Genomic DNA, 20,254 nt, shown 5'->3' with positions numbered 1-20,254 from the left:
GTTAGAGGTGAGTGAAAGTAAAGATTTTTTTCCATCCAAGATCACAGACCCCCTGAAATCTATCAGTGGAGGACCAGAGACCCCAGGTTAAAACCACTGATCTAACTACTCAACTCCTAATGTTACAAGATGAGGAAAAATCGAAGCCCAAAATCCAGAGAAAAGCCCGAATCACATCACTGCCTCAGCCACTTACTGGCTGTGTGACCCTGGGCAAGTCACTTAACCTCTCCTTGCCTCAGTTTCCTCATCTATAAAATGAGCTGGAGAAGAAAACCCCAAAAGGGATCACGAAGGGTCAGACATGACTGTAACGACTGAACAACAAGAAGAAGACCCATTTAGAATCTGTGGGACAGGAATTACACTTTTTTAAAAAAAGGTCTATTAAGCTGTACATACCTTTGATCTACCATTACCACTCATGGACACAGACCTCAAGGAAGTCACCAATAGATAGAAAGGTCCCCCATACACAAAAATACGTGGTAATAAAGACCTGGCACCAATTAGGCAGTGGTTAAATAAATTATGGCGTACGAGTGAAATAGAAACATTATTATGCAACAGACAAAGACTGGACCTGTGATTTAATTGGCAAAAGGAACTCCCAGGTAAGGAAACTCCTTCTACCAGTGTAGGATGGCACTCTCTCTGCAGCTTCAAGTCTTAGAGAGTTCTGACTTGTCCGGAGTATGTCAGAGATGGGGCTTGAACCCAGGCAGGCCATCCTGGCCTGAAGCCTGCTTTCTATACATGATGCCACATCACCTCTCAGAGTAAAAGCTATCAGTGAGAAACGTCAAATATGAAGAATACCACGAAACTTGGGAAGATTTGCTTGATCTAATGCAGAAGAAACAGAGCACTAGACTTAAGGGTCAGAATCCTTTCTCATACGCTGGATGTATGACCTCGGGCAAGGCCCTTAACTTATTCCCAACCTCATCTATCAAATGAGGAGGCTGAAGTAGATGACATCTAAGGAGAGCTCTAAATCTATGCTCCTACAACACACATATCATTCGTGGATTGGCTTCAACCACAGTCAACCTTCAAATCCCAGCTAAAATCCTACCTTCTACAGGAAGCCTTTAACAGCCCCCCTTAATGTCAGTGCCTGCCCTCTGGTGATTATCTCCAATTTTCCCTGTGTAGATCTTATTTGTACACAGTTGCTTGCATGTTGTCTCCCCATTACACGGGAAGTTCCTTGAGGGCAAGGCCTATCTTTAGCCTTATTTTGCATCCCCAGCCATTAACATAGTGCCTGGCATATAGTAGGTGCTTAATAACTGCTATTTATAATTGACTAGCTGACAACAGCCAAGGAAGTGGGTGGATGATTTCTGTGGAGATGTCTTAGTAATCTTCTGTGGTTTAATATCCTTTGAAAGTACAAAGCACTAGATAAGCCTACGCAACATCACAACCTAAGACCAAGGCAGTTCCTAAGGAGAACAAAACTAATTTGAAGATCTCAAGGCCTTTGTAAGTGTCTTTGAGCTCTATAATTCCATGATTCTGTGACTCAGAGCACCCATCAAGAGAGCCAAAGATGAAAAACAAAAGCCCAGTCTTATATTCTATTGGCACACCTTGTCACCTTCCTTTAGGACAGCTAGTTACATCCAGGCTTGTCGAATGGGATTTTTAACAGGCTGACATTTTTCCATTTTCTTATCCAAATGAAAACTGAAGGATGAAATAAAGCCAGTCTACAAAGGGTTAAACAAAAGTGGGCACGGGAATTGTTCTGATGATGGTTACTCAATGTGTTATTCTGTGGATTTAGCAACGGGGCAGAATGGATGGCGTCAATCTCTGTTTTGGCAGCATGTAAAAAGGGGGTGTCCTGGATGGCAAACAGATACAGGTGTGTGTTTGGTGACATCTGGATGCCCCTCAGGACCACCTACCGGCATCCCAGCAGTCACAATCAGGCTGCATCAAATCCACCATAAGCCAAACATACTCATTTTCAATCTCATTTTGAAAGAAATTCATTCTTCTCCCCTCTTTTGCTCACTGTATTCTGGGGTAGGTAAGAACCACCCCCTAATCTTGCCTTTACGCACAGCAATGGGTTACAAAGTTGTTGTTCAGTCAGTCTGACTTTGTGACCCCCTGGACCACAGCCCGCCAGGTCCTTCTCTCCTCCACTCTGTCCCGATGTCTGTCCAAGCTTCCATGACATTATCCATCTCATCCTCTGCCGTCCCCTTCTCCTTTCACCTTCAATCTTTCCCAACACCATCGTTCCCATCTCAACATCTTTCCCAACAGGATCTTTCATAAAGAGTTTTAAATATGGGTTACAAAGTTACTCCAACCTTCTTGGCTGAAATACTCATCTTGATTTAATTCATTGCCAACTCGAGCATCCTTCAAACATGCTCCAAATTCCTAGAACCACACATAGATTTGGTGCTGAAGGATCATCTGGTTCAATTCTCTCATTTACCAGATGAGAAAAAAAGGGAAGTCCGCTGTTGTCCACAATCACACACTGACGTAAGTGGCAGATCAGGGATTTGAACTCAGGTCCTCCAACTCCAAAGCCAGCACTAAAACCCAGAGTTCTGGACTCCTGGTGTAGGACTGTTTCCACCAGACAGCTCAACTAAAATGAGAAGGAATGGCTCCAACTCCTGTTGTTCAGTTGCTTCAGTAGTATCTGACTCTTCATGACCCTATTTGGAGTATTCTTGGAAAAGATACAGGAGTGGTTTGCCATTTCCCTCTCCACCTCATTTTACAGATAAGGAAACTGAGGAAAAGTACGTTAAATGACTTGCCCAGGGTCCCACAGCTAGGAAGTATCTAAGGCCAGATTTGAATTCAGTTGTTCCTGACTCCAGGCCAGTGCCACCTAGCTGCCCAAACTACGCCTGCCTCCAAATAATAGTTTTCTGCCAGCAATCTCCAAAAATACATTTTGTCATGAAAACAAAACAAAACCAAAAAGGCACTGCAAACATGTGGTTTCCCCTCTATAAACTGTTACTAGTTTGGGGAGGCTGGACCTATATGAGGCCTGGACCTATATGAGGCCTGTGGAACAGGAATTCCATTGACCCATACTGTGACTCTGCCATCAAAGCCCAATACATTGCTCTGGTCAAGCCAGCAACGGTAGACTTGAAGATAAACTTCTCTTCCTTGAAAGGGTTTGCAATAGATAGAAGACGATGATATTATTGCTATGAGATCCCTGTATGAAGATGCTTTGTAAATTATCAAGTGCTTTACCAACACTGGTACAGCCTTATCGTGGTAACCTCTTGGTGGAAGGAAGGGCAAAAAATGAAGGAAATGGAGCAGATGATGATCTGGAAGGTCCTCTCCATCTCGAAATCTATCATCCAAATACGAGTAACACGGGTACCTCATTAACGAACTAATAGGCAAAGTACAGGTGTGAAGAGAGAAGAGTTACTTACTTATTCCAAAACTAAGCCAGTGATATATTCATGCAAATCTCTGTTCAGCATCCTCCTTACCCAAAATAAAAAGCAAAAATAAATATATAAATCTGTTTTCTGAGAAACGAAGAGAGCCAATCAAAACTGCAAACGCACCCAGACTAGATGTCACTGAGTTTGCACGGTCACAGGACAGTTGCTCAGTTAAGACACGGCGCAAATCTATGGGAACTGGAGCCTGGCCAAGGGAAGATATTTGTGCCACTCGGAAATTCTGCCCCTCTGCCCCTCATCCTTCCCTCCCCCTCCTGCTTTCCTTTTCTGCTATGTTTACTTCTACACTGTTGGAGCTAAGTGGGTTAAAGAACAAACTCAAGAGGACAGAAATTGCAACAAGTGGGGGCTGAGTTTAAAAAAAAAAAGGTGATTCCCAGTCCCAAGAGCTCAGTCAGTCAGTCAACATGAATTCATTAAGCTTGCTAAGCTGGAAGGACCTCAGAGGCCGTCTGGAATGGCTCCTACCTAAACCTGGAATCCCTCCTCCAACATATCCAATATTTGATCATCCTGGAAGACCACCAAGACCACCTAACATCCCTGCCTCCCCGCCCCTATCTGACTGCTGTTGTCTCCTCTGCCCTCTCTCAGCAGAGCCCAACCATCTCACCCTACCCATAGGAAGAAAAGGCTAGGATCCTCTGCCAGAGACAGAAAAGTATGAGGGCTATGTACTTCTGGCAATATTGAATGGGATGCTCTCCCGCCCCACTAATCTTACCCTACAGGGTCAGGTTCCACGAAGACCCTTGTGGATCAGGCACGGAAAGGTTTGCTAGCAGTCAAACATGGAATGCCACTATTCCTCTGACCCTCCAGGGTTGGCCTTCCATGCCTCGAAGGTTAAGGAGGTTGCTGGGGCCTGATGGAGCCCCCCACTAGAGCCCACAACAAGAGGCAATATAATCCACACCTTTCTGTCCACCCTGATCCCAGCACCCACTGGGATACTGAGGAGACCACTGGCTACCTCCATTTTCCTCTTCAACTTTGGGAGGTAGTGGGACAATGGGAATTTGGAGGAAAGAAGACCGAAGACCTCCATTCACATCTCAGTTCTGCCACTGGGTCCCTTCATTTGTATGGGCGAAAGTCAGACTTAAATCACGTAAACTGTCCCTTCCATCTCTAAATCTACGTTCCTATGACATCCTGGTAAATGCTGCACAGAAATTATTTGTTATTTTGTAATCTTTTATGGCATATCTAACATTTGGGTATTATTAAGATTATAACAATTTTTTATTTTAATAAAACGTGAACCAAGAAAATTATTTGTGTAGATTGTTTTAAGAAAGGGGGGATTACACATCTTTAAACAGGGAATGTCCCTCTATAAAGTCTGGAAACCATAGCCCTAGAGGTCTGTACAGGAAACTAACCCTGGGAGTATTCTTTGAGTGGTGGGAGAGGAAAGAATTTCTCCATTATCATCAGCATCTCAGAAGGTATCGAAACTGGCAGGTTTTAAGAAAGGCTGATTTCTTGAGATAAGCATTGATAGAAATTATCACACCCAGTAATTCTGATACTCCCAGTTAGGCTTTTTCTCACTCCCTCCTTCCTACCCCTACCCCTTAACTAAAAAGAGAGAAAAAAAGAAAATTTAATGGTAAAAAAATATAGCATTAAAAAAAATGATGATGCCAACAATTATCCAACAATCCAGTACAGTCCAATAAGCATATGCTAAGTGCTAAACACCGAGCTGGGTGCCAGAGAAAGTAAGACAAAATGAAAAGCAGTCCCTGTCCTCGGACAGGGTGAATAGATGAGCACATAATACATGATCATTTGAGAAAGAGGTGAAGAACACATCAATCACTAGGACGATGAAGAAATGTTCCCACATAGGAGATGGCTCAGGAGCTGGGTCTTAAAGAAATGTTGGGATTTTTCTAAGAGCTAACAGAGAGGAGGGGGCATGGTCCAGGTTTACAGAATGCCAAATTTGGAGCTGCTAGGTGGTGCGGTGGATAGAGTGCTGGGCCAGGAGTCAAGAAGACCTGAGTTCAAATCCAGCCAGGTGACCTGGGGCAAGTCACTTTACTCAGTTTGGCTCATCTCTAAAACGAACTGGAGAAGGAAGTGGCGAGCCACTCCAGTATCTTTGCCAAGAAAACCCCAAAAGGGGTTACAAAGAGTTGGACGTGACCAAACAACAACAAATTCGCAGAATAGCTCATTTGGCTGGAATACAGGATGAATAAGAAGCCATACGCAATAAGTTTGGAAAGATGGTCTAGAGGCAGTTCGAAGTCAAGCTGAGAAGTTGCAAGAGTTATTTTTCTTTTTTCATTAGAGATGGAAATGAGGAAAATTAGATTTTTGTTTACTGAAAAAAAAAATTTCCCAAAATAATAGGAAGAAATCAAGCTGAGGAGTTTGTATTTTATCCTACAGACAAGTGGAAACCTCGGACAGTCATTAAGCAGAGAGGAATGATAGAATGAGACTTTTGCTACCGGAAGATTATTCTGGCAGCTGGGTGGAGGAAGGACTAGAAACGGAAGAGAATTGAAACTACAGTATCAGTTAAGAATCTGCTGCTCTAATGGTCCAGGCAAGAGGTGATGAAGTCTGGAAGTAGGATGTGGTCACCATCGTGAGAGAGAGGAAAGGACAGATTCAAGAGACATCGAGAAGGGAAATCATGGAGACGTGATGATGACAATGGTGATGACAAAGATGGTGGTGGTGATAAAGGTGATGAAGATGAAGATGGTGGTGGTGATGAAGGTGATGAAGATGAAGATGATGGTGGTGATGATAAAGATGATGAAGATGATGATGATGGCGATAAAGTTGAAGATGATGATAATTAATATTTACATAAGGCTTTAAGGTTTGCAAAGCACTTTACAAATACGATCTCATTTTATCCTCAACAACTCAGGGAGGTATGTGCTATTATTATCCCCCTTTTACAAATGAGGAAACTAAGGCAGACAGCGTTTAATTGACTCTTCCAGGTTACACAGCTTGTAAGTGTCTGAGGCTGAATTTGAACTCTGGTCTTCTTGACTCCAGGACTATTCGCCACATTTCCAGCTACAAAATGGGGGAAGAGTTTAAAATTCTTCCAAATTTTTCCCAGATCCACAATCGTGGACACACAGATTACACATTGCCCGGCACACAGTAAGTGCTTAATAAATGCTTGCTGACTGTTGCCTGAAGCGCCACTCCTTAGGACCTGGCAAAACTCCACAACAGCTTTTCTGTTTGCTATCTTAGAAATAACAAGAAACAGGACAGAAGATTCCCTCCAAGCCTTAAAATAAGAAAAACATTGCCAATGCTTAAGACTTTGAGCCCAATCTCAAAGCCAATGTCAATTTCTCTGCAAGTCCATCTATGACCCTTTCTCCCCAAGACTCCCTCCTCCAAAACTCCAACCCCAAAAGGATCATTTTCCTTGGCTTGTCCTACTTTTCTGTGATACATAATTAGAAACAGGTGGCCTCTTTCTGGCTTTGGAGTGCAATATCTTCACCACCATGATACTTGCCAAGCCCAATACCTTAATACAAATAATATTTCTCTTCTAGTTTTCTTTAACCGAGACTCTTAACCATACACCTACCCCCAAAGGAGATTAACTGAAAAGGAGGCAAAATTAAGAGAAACACACCTGTAGGGGTGCCAACAGGTATCTCCTTTTCATGACTAATTATAGTCTCTCAAAATTATTGGGGAGCTAAACCACGCTTTGTCACTGCTCGCCTGCCTTCCGTTTGAAAGTGCTGCTACCAACCGTCCCCCTTGTCTTGGATGGAATATTTTGCCCTGTTTTTAATGATTTAGGTGACATCAGGATTGCTGAAAATCCCTCTACTGGTCAACATTTTACAATCCAAGACGTTTAAGACTTGATTCCAAGCACTTTTGTGGTTAGATGATATTGTGTTAGTTAAGAAAACAATACAAGTCAAAGAATTGTAAACTCCTGAGGCGAAAGACTATGTCTGATCTGTCCCTGTCTCCCTCTCCCAGTGAAAGGCAGCTTGGCGTCACACAGATAGGGCCAGCCTTGGAGACAGGAAAAACTGGGGTCCTATTCTGCTTCTGACCCATACTGGCTAGGAGTAAGTCAGTGCCCCAGGCCTACCTGCCACCATGGAAGGAGCTCCCTACCTAGATGAAATCACAGGTATGGACAAAAAGAAGAAAAAATTTCACCCAGATTTTTTTATCATCTGAATCTGCCAACCTAAGGCAACCCATATGTACAGGAACTGCTTTATTTATTCAGTGTGGGTTCTCCTTTCACCAACACAGAAGAACCCCCTTGATGACTTAGTAAATGGCACTGAAGAGGCCAATTTGGTGTTGAGACTCTCTGAACTGAGCTAAGCTTGTAGTTATATGATAGACACACCATTAGTCACTCGGTAGTAGCATCAGGAGCTTACGCTCTGCCTACACTGCCCTGGACAGCCTTGGGTCACCCCCATGCCAGCATGAGGGTGAGGGCTTTAGTGGGTGGGGGACAATGCTCACATACCAGGCTACTAATAAGTTTTTAGGGGAGGAAGGGAAGAAAAGAAGAAGGAAGGATTAAGGAAACTAACAATTAAATGTATAGGATATTTCGGGGGGAAGAAGGAGATAGTAAGGAGAAAAGAAAAGGCAGGAATAAATTAAATAGCATTTAATTCACCGGGCATCAGGAAGAAAAGCAGTTCGAATTCAGCCTGGGGTATTAACTAGCTGAGTAACCCTAAGCAAGTCACTCAATTTCTCTCAGCCTCAGTTTTCTCAACTATAAAATGAAGATATTAGGAGCACCTGCCTCCCAGAGCAGTTATGGAGATCAGCTATGAATTAATATACACGAAGTACCATTCCAGACTTAAGGTGCTATATGAAGGCTGGCTATTATTATCATAGGCTCACAGAGACAGAACCGGAAGAGAGCTCAGAAGACAAGTAGGCCAGCCCCCTCATTTTATAGATGAGAAAACGGAGTCCTGAGAAGTTAAGTGATTTGTCCAAGGTCATTCTGCTTATAAGTGTCGGAAGTGGGATGTGACTCAGTCCTCCTGGCTCCAGATCCAAGATGTCACTCCAATATGCAGGGATACCCCTTAATGTTACAAACATACAATGTATTCCACTCAAGGGATTCTTAGTAAATGTTATTTGATAATAATGAATAATGAGGAATAAAGCCTAATTTTGACCCCATTGGGATAATGAACTGACATTCTATTTTGCGGAATTATACGTTGCTGGTTTTTTTGTTTTTTGGTTTTTTTTTTTTTGATTCACCATGGACACAGAGAAAAGGCAAATAGCAAATACCACAGGCAGGTAGGTGATGCCATAGTGCATAGAGCGCTGGGTTTGGACTCAGGAAGACTCATCTTCATGAGTTCAAATCTGCCCTCAGACACTAGCTGTGTGACCCTGGGCAAGTCACTTCACCCTGTTTGCCTCAGTTTCCTCATCTGTAAAATGAACGAGAGATGGAAATAGCAAACCACTCCAGTATCTTCGCCAAGAAAACCCTAGATGGGGTCACAGAGTCAGACACAACTGAAACGAATAAACAACAGCAAAGCAAATACCATTCAAAATTCAAGAAAACCAAAGGAAAAGGCATACTAAGCTTATTAATTACAACTTCACCATTTGCCTGGGAACTTTGTCTAAAAATGTAAATCAGCAATACTAAATATATATATAATATCTATATATTAAGGAGTTCAGAAACTTCTCCCACGCACAAAGAGAAGACGGCAACAAAACAAAATGTATGAGTCAGAGGTGCTTCCCCTAAAAGGTGGGTTTAATTTTACTCATCGATTCATAGAATAGAAAAGAATCCTTCTAATCTAGCCTCCCATTCAAGGCTAGAATCCTCCCCGGAACAACCCTTCCAGGCAGCCAGCCAGCCTTTGACTGAGCACCTCCAGCGATGAAGAACTTAGTCCCTTACGAGGCAGATCATTCCATCCGAGGGCAATTCCGGTTATTAGAAAGTTCTTCATACTAAGTCAAAATCTGCCTCCCAGAAACAGCACAGGCTCAGCTCTGTCCTTTGGCACCTCCTAGGATAAATCACATCTCTCTTCCAGATGACTTCCTGTTCCAATATTTGAAAACAAGTGTCTGCTAGATGGTCAATTACACGGATTTTAATTTAACAAAATGAGATGCCTCTGATTAAGAGACACACATAGCAGGGGGAAAAGGTACCCACTTAGCAGAGAACCAGTACCATATGCCAATATTTAGTATATGCCATAAAAGCGTCTGTGTTATAACTTACCTAGGAAGCACAACTTCACCTCAAATAAATTAATATTAATTAGTTAATTAATTTTATCTCAAATAAATTTATCTTCTAACAACCTATAGTTAGCCAGTAAAATGAAATTCTAAATTTATAGATTCAGAGGTGGGAAAAGCAGCATTAAAGGCCATAAAATCTAGCCTCCTTGTTTTACAGATAAGGAAACTGAGGCACAAAGTGGTTACATGACTTCCCTTAAGTCACACAGCCAATAAGTATCTGAGGTAGGATTTGAACCCGGGTTCTCGGTCAGAAGAACATTTCACCACTTCAAAAGCATCAGTTAGCCGGGACATTAATGACTGAAAGACCAAACAAAAGATGATCTACTCATCTGCAAAATGATCCTACATATTCTTTCAATCTCCAGCAACCAAAACAGCCTAACATGGAGTAGAAAATCAACCAGATTATGAAAGAACCCCACCTCATCCATTTCTCAATATATCCATCAATACTGCTGAAGGTTCACCTTCCAAATCTCGTTCTTAAATTATTTTTATTTATTTCATTAAATATTTCACAATTACACATAAAAAATTTAACGATCTTTTTTTTTAATTTTGAATTCCGAATTCTCTCCCTCCCTTCCATGCCTCCCCCTTCCCTGAGAAAGCAAGCAATTTTATTTTGATCATACATGTGATAGCCTTCCAAATCTGTAGTCTTTGCTTGATTGCAGTTACAGACAAGGTAGAGACTAGAACCCACAAGGTTTATTTTAAAAAGTTCATATATTTTCAGGAGCCAACCCACTCACACATATACTTTTGCAAATGGTGAACCTGTAATCTTACACTCAGGAACATGGCCTTCATCGAGCCTTCACCGAAGGATGGACGCACAAATGCTTTTCTTCCCTCAGACCTAAGCTCCATCTACTGCAGATGGCTCATCTGTCTACACAACCCCGCTGCTATCAGTGACATTCCATCAACCAACAGGAAGAAGAAGTTCCTAAATTAGCATCCGTCTTTTTTTCCTAATGTCCTCCTCCTACCACCCTACAGAATCTCCAATCAATTAACAAGTATTAGGAGTACAAGCCAGGATCCAGCTGAATTCTCCCAACATTCCCCTTCGAACAACTTTAAAATAACACATCAAATCAAATTGTGGTGTGGCAGAGCCAACCAAAGGTCAGAGGGAGACATTTTTCCAGCATAAAACAACTTAGGAGGTCCACAGGAGAGGTCTGCAAAGCCAGGGTGGGTGCAAGCCCAGAACAAGGCAGGAGAACCAGTGATATCTATGCCAAGGCACTGGGTATAGCTGGCGCTGATTGGCAATTCTATTGCCCATAAGCATTTCTGGGTCGCAGTTCCAAGGTGAAAAGGAGCCCTAGTACCTGTGACTGCAGAGGAGAAGAGGCCTTCCTAGGTAAAGACCAGAGCCCAGACAAGGAAAGCAGTGAGCACATCTGTACCAGGATAACACCACCTTAGAAGAACCAAACTTTTGCAGGCCCCCAGAACTATCTCGAAAATCGCAGCATAAAAAGGCCTGAAGCTTGGTGTAGTACCTCCCCTTCCCCAGGTGTGCAGAGTCCAACTTTAACATAAAGTTCAAGTCAAGAAACAGGCTGGGGAAAATGAGCAAACAGCAACAACAAAAGAGAACTTGACCAAAAACTGTTACTACAGAGGCATGGAAGTCTAAAAAATAAGCTCAAGAGAAAGACAAGGCAAAAACATCTGTAAGCAAAACCTCAAATTAAAATGCTAATTGGACCCAAGGCCAGTAAGAATTCCTGGAAGAGTTAAAAAAAAAAGAGGTGAGAATGGTAAAAGAAAAATTGGGAAAAGAAATGAGAGCGATGCAAGAAAATTATGAAAAGAAAATTAATAGCTTGGTAAACAAGGCACAAAAAAAAATACTGAAGAAAATAACACTTTAAAAAACAGAATTGACCTAATAGTAAAAAAGGTACAAAAATTCTTTGAAGAAAAAAACTCCTTTAAAAGTAGAATTGGCCAAATGGAAAAAGAGATACAAAAGAAGATGTAGAAGATCCTGCCGAGTCTTCTTTTTAAAGGCAGGAACTCATCTCTAAGGCAGGAAGTGCCCTGGGTACCTCGGCAAGCACATCCACCTCTAACACTTCATCTACTGTAGATTTAAAGATGGAAGGGACCATACGGGCCAGTTTATCCAACCCTTTCATTTTATGGATGAGGGAAATAAGATCCAGAGCCTGTCTAGAGTCAGTTAGTTATCTCAGTGGATAGAGCACTGAGCCTGGAGTCAGGGAGTTCCAATGGAGTCACGAGTTCATGGGGATAATAACAGCAACTAGCTCCAAGGGTTGTTCTGGGGATCGAATGAGATATTTGTAAAGCATCCGGAAGCAGACTAGGAAGATGAAAAATAAGGGTTCGAGCACAAAGAAACACAGCGCTTGGGCGTGAATTGCGGAATATAATTGTTATTCAAATATTTCACCCTATTTAATCACAATAAACTATATTACACATTTTAGGGATAGTGACCAGAGCTATAATAGCATTAATTTAGGGAAATTTCAGGACAGAAAATTCCCTTGACTAATGACAACTGGCACCTTCTCTAAAATTTAACATCTTTTTTTTTCCTTTTTTAAAACTTTTTTATTTTAATTTATGAAATAAAACAAGCATTTCCATAACATAGTAGAAAAAAAGATGACTGCACATGAAATTGCCAAACTGTTACATACAACTTACCATTCCTTTTAAATATATAATAAAGTTATCGTGTACATTTCCTTTTTTCCCCTTTTTTCTTCCCTCCCTTCTGCCCTACAGAGTGATTTGCCTACAGCCACACAGCCAGCAAGTCCAAATCAGAGACAGGATTTGGACCCAGGTTACATGACTTTGAGCTTGGTTTTCTGTCTACTATGTCATGTTGTCACTACCTATTGATAGCTACTAAAAACCATTTAAGGTCATTTAAGGAGTTTTCAGCATAAAAGAGATATAAATACAAACATTCTTGCAAAAAAAATTTTTTCCAAATGTCTAAGCAAGTGAGCTGTATACTACTCCAAGATGCAAAAAAAAATCCCAAGTAGAGCCCAGGGACCTTCCTCAGAATTGACTGATGGCTATTCACTTTTTAAAATTCCCCTCAAATTTATTTCTCTCCCTGTTTGGCAGTGATCAAAATTACTGAACTAGGTCATGATTTTTTTTTAAAAAAGGCTTTAAATCTTTAGCTAGGACTTTGCATTTAAGTGAAAATAAAACCTTCAGAGTCCTTGAAAAAAAAAAAACAAACCACAGGCCATGTGATTAAAGAGAGCTCTTTAATCAAAAAGAAAACAAGAAATCTAGAATTGGAAAGTGACCAGGAAATAGATGCAGGTCTGTTCCTTGGAGACCTACAGAGTCATGTTGTCATAGTTCAGCTATAAAAAGAGTTCAGCAGGAACATCCCATCGGATGGGCAAGGCTCTGGTCCTGGGAGTAATTCTCTCACTGAATGTGTCAAGATGTGGTTAGGGAATCAGAGTAATTCTGTCTTTCCATCTTGGTGACTAGCCGCTTGGGAACTGCCCCCACTCCTTCCGAAGGCCATAAAAGCACCCCCTGAATTTGTCCCAGGCACGCAGAAGTATATCCTCCTCCACACTGGAAGGAACTAAATCAAGGGTCAGCCCATGGCCATCTTGCAATTCTGCAGCTTGACAATTCAAAGCCCTACAACATTTTTCAGTCTCATCTGTTAGACACATTTCAAAAGGTACTTAAGAATTTTAAAGGCATTTTCCAATGATTTTTCCCAAAATCTAGGTTTTATTGGTCTATTTTGTTTTTACTTTCTGAATATTTACAGATTACTCCAGCTTCATAAGAGATCTCTTATAACAAAGTCAAACTGTTAGCTAATAATTCAGTAACTTCATCTCAAAGTGCACACAGCATTCCACATTTGCAGTATCACCACCCCCCTATTCTCTATTCTTATTATGTAACAACCCATCTGCAGCCTTGAGTTGAATGAATTTCTACACCAGTCTGTGTGTATGTGTGCGCATGTGCTTGTGTGAGTGTGTGAGTGTGTGTGTGTGTGTGTGTGTGTGTGTGTGTGTTTCGCCCTCTTTGGACCAGTTTGGATGAAAGTGAGGCTTCCTCCTTCCAAGATTTTATTTTTTTAAAAATCCTTCTGGTGGACAAATATCAAAGAATTTCAAGAAGAAAAAAAACTCATTGTTAAAGATATATTTTTAAAAAGGGGTTCTCATTAACTAATGAGATTAGCACTGACGACTGCTTGATCCAATAACAAGCAAGGAATACAGCCCGCTATGATTTCAAAATATATTCTCAAGCACTTTATTGATCAGAAATCAGCAGTCATTCTTGGGCAAAAATATCCAAGCAGTGCTGCTGATAGCTAACAGGAATCCTTGAGTTTTCCAGCTGACCCGTCCGATGCGTTTAAGCTTAGATTCCGAACCTTCCCTTGATTTATGCTCCCTGGAAATTGGTAACCACTTTGGTCTTAAAGAAGTCAAGACGAATCAGGTCCCAGCCCATGCAGGAGATATTTAAATCTTCCTCTTGCCTCACTCAGCTCGTGGACCTAAACGCTGCCCTCCAATATGCAGGCAGTCAAAGCTACTTACCTTGTAAAACTGGCTAATTAACACCTCCCTTTTACAAGATACAACCAAGCCCGTTTGTCAGGAGACTTAGGTTAAGCCCTAGGTATCTCCCAGCCAGTGGGAGGATCGGTTTCCCAGTTTCTTCTTCAAGCATCCCAACCTTGCCAGGTTCCTGCTCCGATTTCCCCCCAGCCCCCAACTCCCCATAGCATGGGAAAAGAAAGCAATGAAAGCCACTGGATCGCCAACCTCAGTAGGGAATCCTGACCCCTGTTGGCAAATGAAACTATTCTGGTTAACTAAGGCTAAGAAAATTCCATTTTTAAAGTGTGAGCCTAAGACAGATTTGGAAAGAGAAGAAACTGATCTGGTTGTTTTTAATGCAAATTCATAGTCGAAGTCCTGGCCACTTGACTTTCACTTGGCGAATGAATCAAACTCAAAAGCAATTGAGAATCTCAGAAAGAAGGGAGAACTGCAGCCTAGAAAACTGTAGACAGGTATTGAGAGACAGACAGACAGAGACAGAGAAACAGAGAGAGAGACAGAGAAAAAGAGACAGAGGGATGGAGAGACAGAGAGAGAGGAGAGAGACAAAGAGAGGAAAGAGGAAAAGAGAGAGGGAGGGAGAGGAGAAGGAGGAGAGAGAGAGAGAGAGAGGGAGAGAGGGAGGGAGGGAGGAGGGAAGGATAGACATATACATATATATCTACGTAGATACATATGCACATGCATATATACACATATTGAAGATTGAGGTAGGAGCTACTGTTATCCCTGTTTTACAGGAAAGGCTTAGACAGGTTAAGTGACCTTCCCAGAATTAAGTCTGAGGCAAGATTTGAACTCAGGTCTTCCTGAGTCAAGCAAGATCAGACAGTCCACCCCCTAGGAGTCTAATTTCTGCATATTTTCAAAGAGCTTAAGGAGGGTATGTTATCCTTGGTATTCTTTGATACAGCTTTAGAAAAGGCAGTAATGGCAGCACAGGGCAGCTGAGTGGCACAATGGATAAGACTGCCAGGCCTAGAATCAGGAAGACTTAAGTTCAATTCCGGCCTCAGACACTCACCAACTGTGTGACCTGAGACAAGTCACTTACTCCTATTTGCCTCAGTTTCCTTATCTGTAAAGTGAGCTAGAGAAGGAAATGGCAAACCACTGGAGCATCTTTGCCAAGAAAACCTCAAATGGGATCAGAGAGTGGATTGCAACTCAACAACAACAATAAAATTACTATTATCTTTCAATGAGCCAGCCACCTTAGCTAAGTGTCAGAAGGCTCGATTACCAGAGGGTTAGTCACTAGAAGAAGGTTTTTTTTTTCCTTTCTGGCCACAGAATTCATCAAAACAATCAACTAAGGAGTAGAAGGGCTGTGATCTGCAAGAGTCCAGATCCTTGAATTACTGAAGCTATATGTATAGAAACACACACACACTCACACACACACACTCACACACACACACACACACACACACACACTCACACACACACACACACACACACACACACACACACGCATGCACACACACACTCTAGCTGTAACTTTCCTGTACAAAGCTACAGTGGCAGTCAATTCAGCTGGAATACGCCTGCTGTGAATTCTTCAGAGATCATTATAAATAATAATGGAATTTGCCAACATTTAGAATGTGACCTAAAATAAGCATTGGAATTATGGCTGTATCTCACATTACCTAACATACGAACACGAGGATTTACATGAATGATGACGTTTGCTTTACAAAGGGATTTGTAACAAGATTCCTTTAGAGCAGAAAGTCCCCTGATGTATTTCAGCCCCGATTACAGCTACAGAAATTCACATTCATGAAGCCTGGGATAGCCTAGAGTACCAGAATCAGGAAAACCTGGCTCCCAGTCCCATCTCTGCCATATAATACCAGCAAAGTGAGGCTGGGCAAATTACTTAACTCCTTAGTGCCCATGGGCAACTCTCTTAACACATAAATGGCAATTTTGCAGCCATCAAAACAGTTTCCTCACCAAGAATTCACAATAACAACGAATAACCACTCTGGGTCTATTTATGCCTAACTTTTTTTAGAAAAACATCTACTGACTAAAATAATACTCACCTTTTATTTTATTACCGAGGCAGCTAGGAGGCACAATGGATAAAGAACTGGGCCTGGAGTCAAAAAAGATCTGAATTCAAATGTGACCTCAGACACTAGCTATGTGACCTTAGGCAAGTCACTTAATGACCATTTATCTCAGTTTCCCCAGGATAATAATAGCACCTACCTCCCAGAGTTGTTGTCAGGATCAAATGAGATATCTGTAAAGTATTTAGCAAAGTACCTGGCATTACATAAATGTTGGCTATTATTATTATTAATAACAATTAATAATTAGTATTCTAGAATACCTTAGGTCACTGGAAGTATTGACAGTGTAATCAATATGTAAAAAGATATAACAAATTCTTTGTCATAAGGGATGGCTACAAGAGGAAATGTAGGTGTTGTAAAAACAAAAGATATTAATAAAAAATGTATTTTTTCAGATAACAATGCTTGCCCTGGAAGTGCTTACTGTCTTCCTTCAGTGAGGTTTGGTTGTAGGCGCTTTATCCTCCACTTTGTGGGTTGCAGGTTCATAAAGCAACCTTGTATTAACCATGAGATAAAGCCCCACAGGTTTTAGCTTTTGAAACGTTTAATACCCAGTAATAATTAGTTTCTGCACCGTATACATCTGGAGTATATTATACTCCCCCTGCTGGATATCATTCAACATAACAATCACAATCCCCCAGAGTTGGGGTTGCTAGCACAAATAAGCGTGGTTTGCGGGGAGTGGGAAGCTTGCTTCAGGACAGGATAATCATTGAAGCTACAATTGCTGGGGTGTTTTTTTAAGAGTGCCCAGTCAATTTCAGAACCCATCAAAACAGGAAAAATCAAGGCTGACAAATGACAAAGGCTCAAACTAAAAGGGAAAAAAAAATGCTGAAACCTTGAAATACTAAACAATGCAGAATGAAAGCCAAAAGCGGAGGACTCTGAGACATGGCCGAAAGGATGTTTGCTAACACAAAGGCATGAAATCAATTTTATTTTAATAGCCCATAAGGGGGTAAGAATCATTTCCCTGCCTCTTGTGCCAACCTCAAGCTGTTTCCTAAGGAAGCCAAATAGTGCTGATCAACACTGTCTGGAGAGCTAATGAAACACACTAATTATTAAAACCACACTAATAGGGAAACGCAAAGAGAACCCACTTTATTATCATTTTGCCCAGATTCTTCCGAGTGGGTCAAGGCACAGAGACCCCAGATGCTGCTTTGGCTCTCCCAGGAGTACCTCACCTAAAATTTTAACTACTTTTTAATTGCTCCAGAAAGGGAAAGTCTCAGGTACCCCATCCGCTTTAAGGATTACAATTTTGCATGGGAAAGCAAATGATAACCACGGTGCATGAACTTTGTGTGCTGTACCCAGTACCATCAATCATCAATACTTAACCCAAGAACTAGGTTCACCCTAAAGTTGGTTGGTTGCAGCCAGAAAACTCCAACTGAATAAAATCATCAGGTAGGGGATACCAATGGTTTAGAGGGGAGAAAGTGCTGTCCAGACTTGTGTCATTTCCTTGCAAAACACTTTGCAAACCTTGGAATGCTATATGAATGTGAGTTATTATTATTGGGTTTTTTTTTTTACTTTCTGCTCCTGCATAAATGACATTCTGAAGATGGGATTCCTTTCTCTATAGCAGACACTAACTACAACTACCCTGCAAACCAGATGGAGATGAGTTTCATTTTACAGCAAATTTTGTGGACACCAAACACATCGGTTCCACTCTTCCTAAATGATTAGCTCCACACAGAAGAGAGCTTGGCTGTCTTCAACATGTGGACCTGGAAGTCATCCGAGCCCTCTTCCAGCAATATATCCTAATTGTTTCCAAATCTGTGCTGATTATATGATCAAAGGCACAGAACTGATGATAGGAGACAAACATCAGAACCCAGGAGGGAAATGACAGCTATTAAGGTCCGGGGCAATGCACTCAGAAAGTACAAGCTAGAGGGACAGAGGAGCAATCCAAGTGGGGCGACCCCCAAGGAAACCAAAAGGCAGCCCGGGAGACCCGTGAAGTTGGCCAGCTCAAGCGGAAAGGACGCTGGAGCCAAAGTCAGTTAAGCGCGAACCCACAACAAGCTTCTCCCATCAGCGGAGTTATGCTCCCTGGAGGCAGTGGCCAGCTCAGCCGCGGGGGGTCAGAGGGAACCGCAGAGAGGAAAAGTGAGAGCTGAGCATGGATGGAGGGAGAAAGCCTGCACCTCCAGCCCGGGCGCATCCATCCCAAAACAAACTGCCGCCGCCACCAAGCAGCTAGCTGCCCCCAGGCTCGCCGCCTCTCATCGGTGGACAGCTACGCAGGAGAAGCCTGGGGTGTCCCGGTCACTGCAAGTTCGGAAGGAGCCCGGCGTGTGTACACACACCCGATGGGACTGAGTGTGGATCAAGCGTGGGTTCGGAGCGTGGGGCCGCCTCGGGGGGGATCCAGGACCGGGACTCCAAAGGTGCAGGCGGCTAAGAGGGGCAGGAGGCTATGCGTCCTGAAGCTTGCAGGCGCCGGGCACTCCGGGACCCGCGGAGCCGCTTCTCTAGCTGGAAGGAGGAGAGCAGGGCGCTGGAGAAGGGGAGCGCTCCGAGCCCCCGGAACGGAGCAGCCTTGGGATGGGGAGAGGGGGCTGGGGGAGACGTACCTCGGACCCGATCTGTCAAAGCCAGAGCCAGAGGCTGCAGCGCAGGGGAGCCCGAGCCGATGGGAGCCCTGTGGCAGCCCGCTCCCAGCTCAGCCCTACGACGCCACTGGCCCGAGCCTGGGAACGCTCACCTCCTACTGGGAGCCGCGGGAATCGCGCAGGAAGACGGGCTCCAGATGGGCCACTGCCCCCGCGTCACTCGTCACGAGCGGAGAAGCGCCCCTCGCCAGCTGCCCCGCAGCCTCCGAGTCCCCCCATCGGGGCTGAGCCGAGCGCACACGCCCAGGCGGGGACACGCCACCTCAATCAGAGCGCGGGATGGGGGGAAGGGCGCTCCTCCTCCGAGAGGGGAACGGGGGCTCCTCCTCCGAAGGGGGACGGGGGCTCCTCCTCTCTCCTGCCTCCTCCCTCCTCCCCGCCTCTTCTCTCCTCCCCCTCTTCCTCCCGAGCTAATGGATGAGCTCCCAGGGAGCGCGCCCTCAGCCAAAGCAGGGGAAGACACTCAAGGAGAAAGTTAGCCCGGGCCCTGGAGTTGGGGGGGCAAAGACAAGGAGCCAGCTCTGTCGGGGAGACGAGAGAGGGAAGGGCCGTTGTCGCTGTGCTTTGGTTCCCCACCCCCACACCCCATCCCTCCAAACTTTGACTACAACTTTTGCGTGCTTCGGGGTGTATGTGTTCCTGTTCGTTCCCGGCCGCCCCCCCCCCCATGCACCATCGGATTCACCCGCGTGGGTCTCACCGAAGGCAGCTCCACGCTCTTGCCCACACCCACTGCCATCGGATATGTTTGCACACGCCGGGTCCTTCCGACCTGCAGACAACTTTGCTGCAACTTTTTGGGGGATGGTTTTTGTGCCCTCCGCCTGCGGGATTGAACTGGAATAAAAAAAAATCTTCCTGAAATCAGTAGCAGCCTTTCCCACCCACCCCACCCCTTACCCGCTGCGAAGTCGGGGTGGGGGAGCTAAAGAAAGGGGGCGGTGATGCTTCCCTCATTCTCCCAAGACGGGCTAGGGAGGGTTTCCCAACTCTTCACCCCCTAACCAAAAGGCAAAACAGAAGAATCGAATCTGTGCGGCTCTCGGTTGCCTACCTTGAGGTTGGCGGGTGGGACTTTTGAGGACGACACGCGGGCG

The 20,254-nt window shown here is 43.6% G+C and overlaps 1 protein-coding gene across 3 annotated transcripts in view; it reads right to left on the bottom strand.

Annotated features, from left to right (window-relative positions):
- TGFBR3 (transforming growth factor beta receptor 3) overlaps window positions 1–19,366 on the bottom strand; it is a 232,004-nt gene extending 212,638 nt beyond the window's left edge. Inside the window, exon 1 of one of the 3 annotated variants that reach the window (XM_036755202.1) lies at window positions 19,119–19,366. The gene's annotated coding sequence lies outside the window, so the exon portion shown is untranslated. The remainder of the gene's footprint in view (window positions 1–19,118) is intronic. The other 2 variants (XM_036755203.1, XM_036755204.1) reach the window with 2 other exon arrangements.
- Between the last annotated feature and the right edge of the window lie 888 nt (window positions 19,367–20,254).

Source organism: Trichosurus vulpecula, chromosome 4 (assembly GCF_011100635.1).
Source record: "Trichosurus vulpecula isolate mTriVul1 chromosome 4, mTriVul1.pri, whole genome shotgun sequence".
NCBI lineage: Eukaryota > Metazoa > Chordata > Mammalia > Diprotodontia > Phalangeridae > Trichosurus > Trichosurus vulpecula.
This window is presented reverse-complemented; position numbering and strand designations above follow the sequence as displayed.